We start from the raw sequence: 7,971 nt of genomic DNA, 5'->3' as shown, positions 1-7,971 counted from the left end.
ATAAACTTATGAAAAGCAGGGGGGCAAAGATCAAGTGCCACTCTAGTGTGTCGACCATTTCCTTGATATTGGAATTTATATCAACACACTTTTTTTTTATAGGAAAACACATTTCCCACAACATATCTCTTTGCATTTAAAGATTCAATTTAATTTTGAGGCTGTCTTGTAAGGACATGAAAGTTAGACATATTAGTGAGGTACCATGTGAAACCTTGGTACATGTAATCACTGTATAATAGGATCATACACATCTGTCTCTAAAGAGTTCTCTGTGGTGCAAGCATCAGGACTCTTCCCTTCTAGCATTTTCAGATAAATAGCCTCCATTCTACTGGCTATCAGCACATAAATCCTTTACAGTCACCAGAGGGAGGCTCCACACTCATGGCAGAGTCTTCTGCCGTTCTCTACTTCCTATTCTCCCAGCCTCTGGGAGTCAACATTTTTAGATTTCCTATAGGATTGAACACATATAGACCTTGTCTTTCTGTGCCTTATTTCACTAAATATAATTACCTCTGCTTCCACTATGCTGATTGAAACATCAGGGTTTTATTGTTTTTATGACTAAATACCATTGTGTTTTGTACAGGTGAGGACTTTCAGTAGGATGAGTGTTTCTATCCACTTGTTGGCTACTGGGAGTATTGCTATAATAAACATGAGCATGCAGGGATCGCTCACACACTGATTACATTTTCTTCCAATACATGCCCAGGACCTGAAATGTGGGATTGTTTGCCTTGTGATTTGAAGATGAAATGTCCCTGCAGGCTCAGGTGTTTCAACATTTGGTCTCCAGCTGGTTGGAAATGGTTATGGACTTTTTAGAAGGTAGAGTCTGGCCAGAGGAAGTATATTTCTAGGTGAGCTTTCCGGTTTGGTGACCTGGTCCCAGTTTTTATCCAGTTTCTGGACTGAGGATGCAGTGTGGTGGCTCAGCTTCATACTCTTACTGTGATGCCTTCCGGCCATGATAGAATGTATATACCACTCTGCAACTGTGAGCTAAGATGAACCTTTCTCCTTCCTGTCGCCCTTTTCAGAGTGTTTTACCGCAGCAATGGAAAAGTAATAGCCACTAGGGCAAATTTATTTTGAATTGACAAATGTCTGTATTGTTTTTCATTCTGACTGTCCTAACTTATATTACTAGCAATATTGTCCTTGAGGTCCCTTTTCTTCATATCCTTGCCACCACCTGCCATCTTTTGTCCTTTTCTTTCCTTTTTCTCTAGCGTTGGGGGTCCTGTGAGGGCAGGGCTCTACTAGTGAGCACCTTTAAATAGGCTGCTCTCTTTCAGTGCATTCTGATCTTTCCTATTGTGTTTTCAAGAAAGTTTCCTGGTCCTTTTGAAATCTATGTGCACCTTTATCTCAGTGCCTTAAACAAGAGGCAAAGGATCTGGAAAATCTAGTGAAGACCAAAGATAACAGAAGTATGCCACCTATTCCTTGGAATTATTCAAGTTAGATCATTATTCACATATAAACAAAGTATGTAAAATGAATTAAGAATAAAAAAAACATTCCAACTTGTGTACATGGCTATGGTTGAGCTGGGAATAGAAACTTACTGTGCAATTAGACAATACTTAGCCAAGGCCAGGTTCAGTTAATAGCCAGGGCCATATATCAAGAGCCCTGATTAGACAGACATGCCTATTACTCAGTCCCCAGAACACGTGTAGACATTAGGAACATGTGGTTAACGTGAGCCTTGGAGAGCATCTCTTAAATGCCTATCTAATTTTAGATAAAGTGAATTTCGTGATGGATAGAATCTGCATACTCTGAAATATCAAAACTGTTCCAAGGAGCCATTAAGAATGTACACCTTTTTGGTTCTGGAAATAGATACACAATGAATCACTTCTGCTGCGATGTGAATTTCTTACTGCTTCAGAAGAGAGTAATAAACATTTCAGAGGCATCGAATTAGACAGCCTGCCAGCCTTGCTTGGCATTAACTGAAAAATTTCTTTCCCATCTGTTAAGTGCTCCTAATATACTTTGGATATTGTAGGGTTGCCGTTCACACATTCTTTAAATAATTCGTCAAATATTGAGAGCCTTCTGAGTTTGTACTGAAGACGAGAAGTGAAATGGTGTCATTGGATGAATCCTGAAGTATTACCATGCATAAAAACTGTTATAAAGACGACAGGTGTGGTGGAGCACAGCTGTCATCCCGGCTCTTGGGAGTCTTTGGCAGTAGTAGGATGAACTTGAGGCAGCCTGGTCTACCAAGTGACCCAGGCTCATGTAGTTTTATTGAGAAAAGAAAGTGCTCTTCAAGTGCAAAAGTTGAAAGGAACATTTCAGTTAGAAAGGAAGCAGCACCAGGAAGGACCTATTTTTATCACACAGAGACTGTAGTTAATAAAAACCATGGCAGTGTTGGGCTAAGGATGTGGCTCACAAGTAGAGCACATGACTAATGGTGCTGATGGCCCTGGGTTTGATCTCCAGTACTACTGATAAGAATATGCTGTTGTGATTTTGAAGATCTCCAAAAGTAGATTCCAAAAGTAGATTCCAATTGTTCTCACAACAAAACATGTGATATGACTTATGATTTCATTTCGGCTACTCCACAAGGAGTGTGTATGTCATCATCATGTCGCAATGAGTGCATTTGCTAATGAAAAAACCTCGAGGAAAAAGTGAGAATAGCAGGCAACGTGATAGTGTCATTGTTCTGTGCTATTGTAACATGGCGTTGGGTAATATGTAAGGGTAGGAAGGTTTGAGTTCAAAAATCTGGGAGCTGGACAGTCCAAATAGCATAGTGTTATTGTGTGGATGGTTTTACATCAGGAGCACAGTGAACTCACATGGTAAGACAAGACAGACAGAAGAGAAAATGAGCCAAAAGACTTGGAACTTACTCTAAAACCTTATTCTCATGGGCTAAAACCCATTTCTAGAAGACTTTATTTACTTTCTAGAGGCAACGTTGATTGATTCATTCATTCATAAGGACGGAACTTCCATAACTTAATTACACTGACTAGTTAGTTCCACTTCTCAATACCATTGTAGGGAAGACCACACTTTCATTATGTGAGGCAATGGGACACAAACCACATCTGAACCACAGAGTGGTCTGACCCCCCATTCTTCTTCCTTTCATGCTTGTGTGTGTGTGTGTGTGTGTGTGTGTGTGTGTGTGTGTGTGTGTGTGTGTATGGGGGGGTCGGATATAGGTGCAGGTTATTGGTCAACCTCAGGAATCTTCCTCAATCACTCATCGATGGCCAGTGTTAATTGACAACTTGACAGAATCTAGAATCACCGGGAGGATAGATCTTTGACTATGTCTCTTTGGGAGATTTCCTTGGATGGGTGACTTGCCTCTGTGGGTAGTACCATTCCCTAGCTGGAATACTGGACGGTATGTATGGAGAAAGGGGAATAGAGGAGCAGCATGCAATCATGACAGTTTCTGATTCTGGTTGCATTGTGACTATGAGCTTCAAGCTCTTATCTCCTTGACTCCCACCCCAGGATGGACTGTACCCTTGTGCTGTGAGTCAGTATACACTGCCCTCCCCTCCTTTTTTTTTGTTTTTTTTTTTTTTTAATCTCCTGTGTAAATTGCTTTTGTCATGGACTTTACAACAACACCAGGAAAAGGAAACTAAACGAGCTTCCGTTTCACTTTCAGAGCCAGGGTATTTTTCTGAACCTGATACTTGCTGATTGGCTAGACCAGCTGGCCACTAATCTCTGGCGTTCCTCCTGTCTCTGCCCTGCTCTTGCCGATATAGATGCAGCACTGCTCTTATTGTACGCTTGTGTGTCTATGTGTATATTTGCGGGACTCAGGTCCTCAAGCTTCCCTGGCAAACATCATCATCTACAGCATCTTCCAGGCACTTTTTAAAAAATGCTCTTCTACAAACCCATATGACCCGGAAGAAGACTTCACGAGCTAAAGTCACACTCCACAGGCTGAGCTAAGAGACTTCTAGGGTCTTATGCCCATGTGTGAGGTTCTTTTTTATTGAGTTCACAAAAGTATTAAAAATTCTCTCCTGAGCACCAAGCCACCATGCTTGGCTCTCACCAGGAGCCGAAGTTTGTGGTCCATGCTACCATGGAGGGCCATAGAGTTGTCTGTGGTCTGTGCTGCACCCGGAAACTGCGTTTGTGTCCATGGATCATACTGTCTCAGTGGCCTGCGCTGCCATCTGAGGCCATGTTGCTATCTGTGGTCCAGATTACCTCTGAGGGCCTTGTCTGGTTTTGTGGTGGTCACATTGCAGTTGGGAGCTATTTTCACGATCTGAGCTGTCCCTACAAACCATCTATTTGGGGGCCTGTGATCCATGCTTCCAATGACAGTGAAGAGCAAGGAGGGTACTTTTGCTGTGATAACTGTGATTGCAGATGCAGGGTTGAGAGAGGAACACGGAAGGCTTTTGTGATACACCCCCTCCCTGACCCCCATAAAGGCAGTAACAGCCTAGACAGGAAGGTACTTGAGAAGTGTGTGTGTGTGTGTGTGTGTGTGTGTGTGTATTCTTTAATCGTTTTTTTTTTACAGTCCAGTCGTTATCCCCTTTCCAGGCCACCCTCTGACTGTTCCTCATCCTAGTTCTCCTCCCACCCCTTCTCCAAAAGGATGCTCCCTCCCTCCCCCATCCAGACCTCCGCACTCCCGTGGGCCTCAAGTCTCTCCAGGGTTAGGTGCCTCTTCTCTCACTGAGGCCAGACCAGGCAGTCTTCTGCTGTAAATGTGTAGGTGGCCTCATATCAGCTGGTGTATGCTGCCTGGTTGGTGGCTCAGTGTCTGAGAGATCTCGGAAATCCAGGTTAGTTGAGACTGCTGGTCTTCCCATGGGGTCACCTTCCTCCATAGTTTCTTCCACTTTTTTCCTAATTCAACCACAGGGGTCCCCAGCCTTTGTCCATTGGTTGGGTGTAAGTATCTGCATCTGACTCTTTCAGCTGCTTGTTGGGTCTCTTGGAGGGCAGCCATGCTAGGCTCCCGTTTGTAAGCACACCATAGCATGAGTAAGTGTCAGGCCATGGAGTCTCCCTTGAGCCGAATCCTGATTTGGGCCTGTCGCTGGGCCTCATTTCTCTGTCTTTTTTACAATTTTGTCCCCACAGTTCTTTCAGAGAGTAGCAATTATGGGTCAGAGTTTTTGACTGTGGGATGGCAACCCCATCCCTCCACTTGATGCCCTGGTTTTCTAGTGGACGTGGATTCTACAAGTTCCCTCTCCCCATGGTAGGGCATTTCATCTAAGGTCCCTTCCTGTGAGTCCTGAACGTTTCTCACCTCCCAGGTCTCTGGTACATTCTAGAGTGTCCTCCACCTCCTACCTCCCCAAGGTTGCCTGTTTTTATTCTTTCTGCTGGCCCTCAGGGATTCACTCCTATTCCCCCATTCCAATACCTGAAGATGTTTCCCTCTTCCCCTCTGCCCCTCCTCCTGGGATTGCTTTCTTCTCCCTCCTAAGGGGGATTGAGGCATCCTCACTTGGGCCCTTTGGCTTGTTAACCTTCTTGAGTTCTGTGGATTGTATCCTGGGTATTCTGTACTTTTTGGCTTGTATCCCCTCAGTGTGTATATACCATGCATGTCCTTTTGGGTCTGAGTTACCTCACTCAGGATGATATTTTCTAGTTCCATCCATTTGCCTGCAAAACTCATGATGTCCTCATTCTGGAGAACTGTTATGGGGATGCTAAAATGTGACTCTCCACAATTGGAGGTCTTTGACAGGGATGTGATAGGGGAAGGACTCAGCCCTATTTAAGGGGCAGGCCACTAAGAGTTTGGACACGCTCCAGTGAGTACATACATAACACAATGTTGGACTTTTAAAATGATTCTTATGTTTATTTTTGTCATTTTTTTGTGGGGCTGGGGGGCAGAAATGGAAGGATTGGGAAGTGGGTATGATGGGCCGCATGGGGATTCTCAGAATTAATAAAATGTTATGTTAAAAATTCTCTTGAGCCAGAGATGGAGCCCAGGTGACTGGAGTGAAGATTGTGGCAGACTTGGGCATGGGAGGACCTGGGCAAGCACTGGCCGTAGGGGAGGTGGCCATAAGTTGCCCTCATTCTGCCTAGTGGTGAGTAGAGTGGTCCAAGTCATAAACCAAGTGCTAGCAAATATTTAATATCACAACCAAAAAGTTAAACAACTTCCAGAACCAGAAAAGAATCTGCTTGAACACAGATCAGCATAGATTGGTCTGAATGATGCTTTTGGGGACCTAAGCAAACAGTAGATTTCGGCTCATCTTGAACATGACACACGCTCTAGTGGCTCCTAGCTTATCAATGGCCGCGATCCCATTTGTTTTTATTTTTTTTCTCCATCTTTATTAATTTGGATATTTCTTATTTACATTTCAATTGTTATTACCTTTCCCGGTTTCCAAGCAAACTTCCCCCTAGCCCTTCCCCCTCCCCTTTTGTATGGGTGTTCCCCTCCCCATCCTCCCCCCATTACCACCCTCCCCCCAACAATCACGCTCACTGAGGGTTCAGTCTTGGCAGGACCAAGGTCTTCCCCTTCCACTGGTGCCCTTACTAGGCTATTCATTGCTACCTATGAGGTTGGAGCCCAGGGTCAGTCCGTGTATAGTCTTTGGGTAGTGGCTTAGTCCCTGGAAGCTCTGGTTGGTTGGCATTGTTGTTCATATGGGGTCTCAAGCCCCTTTAAGCTCTTCCAGTCCTTTCTCTGATTCCTTCAATGGGGGTCCCGTTTTCAGTTCAGTGGTTTGCTGCTGGCATTCGCCTATGTACTTGTCCTACAATAGCTCTGTAAGTTTACCATTGGAGTATTGGAGTATAGGTGATTTGAACTGTGAAACCTGTACCATGACACTAGTTGGTTTTGTTCTGGGTGGTCTAGACCCTATACTTTTGGCTTTACCCCTGAATGTGGGCCTTGCTGCCAAGTGTGAATCAAGCCTTCTACTTCAGTTGGGAAACATCTTCAATTACTGGATTATAGTTTCTAAGCTTGTCTTTAGAAAAGTGTTATTTCCTATGTCAGACCATGTTTGCAGCATACTAACATGGGCAATATAAAATCCCCATAAAGGCTCTTCAATTACCTGGATCTGGTTGAAAAATTAAAGCAAATATTACAACAAAAGTAAAATGGTGTAACAATTCTCTTTTCTGTCTGTTTTGTATACTTCTTAAAGGCAGTAAGTGATTCTATCCACCTGTGAATCAGTTGATTGGCTATGGGCTGACTTCTTAGGGAAGGCAAAATGAAGAGGGAAGAGGCAGGCTTCTGAGGATCAAGAAGACTGGATTCTCTTCTTAGAACAGCATTAACATGTTTGTGGGCAATGACCAGGACAACACATGAGTGCTGGCTTAGACATTAGGGTGTGCGGGTGCCGTTGGCTTCCCGCCCTTCTTCCTCTCTGCCTACCTCAAATGTCAGCCACCATGTGGACTTTCCCTGAGAGAGCCACTGGCATTTTGCTGATGGTCTACACTTTTCCTGGGAACTGTCTGAGTTAAGTGCAGACTACACGTGGGAGAGATTTCTGAACCTAGGGCAACATTAACCAAGGATACTGGGAAGCCCTTTTAGAAAAGTCACACATTTGTGTCTTTTGAGGAGGTGGGGACTGATTTTCGTTTATTTCTGAGAGACTCTGGCAGAACCAAATCCGCATTTATAATAAGAAGACAAGCATATGCTTTTCCTCTTTTCCACTCTCTCACTTCCTCCTTCTTGCTTCTTGAGGTCTTTGTCCAAGCAACTACCTGAACTCATGTCCTATTTCACGCTCTGTTGTCAGGACAACAGGGCCATGCAAGCCAGGATAACAGCCTCAGTGGCACAGGCCTCCAGTAGCCATTTAATATGGTCAGTACTCTTCTACTCCAGGGAGTCCTCTCACCAGTATGATTTCCTCAGAAATTTCATGCACTCCCTTATCCACAAGTAGCTCCACAGAGAACATCCACGGAGAA

At 44.1% G+C, this 7,971-nt stretch overlaps 1 pseudogene; it reads left to right on the top strand.

Moving 5' to 3' along the window:
* Positions 1 to 2,719: 2,719 nt before the first annotated feature.
* On the top strand, positions 2,720 to 7,105 carry Tmem126a-ps3 (transmembrane protein 126A, pseudogene 3; annotated as a pseudogene).
* The last annotated feature ends 866 nt before the right edge of the window (positions 7,106 to 7,971 follow it).

Source organism: Rattus norvegicus, chromosome 11, assembly GCF_021556685.1.
Source record: "Rattus norvegicus strain SHRSP/BbbUtx chromosome 11, alternate assembly SHRSP_T2T, whole genome shotgun sequence".
In the NCBI taxonomy this organism is placed as follows: Eukaryota; Metazoa; Chordata; class Mammalia; order Rodentia; family Muridae; genus Rattus; species Rattus norvegicus.
This window is presented reverse-complemented; position numbering and strand designations above follow the sequence as displayed.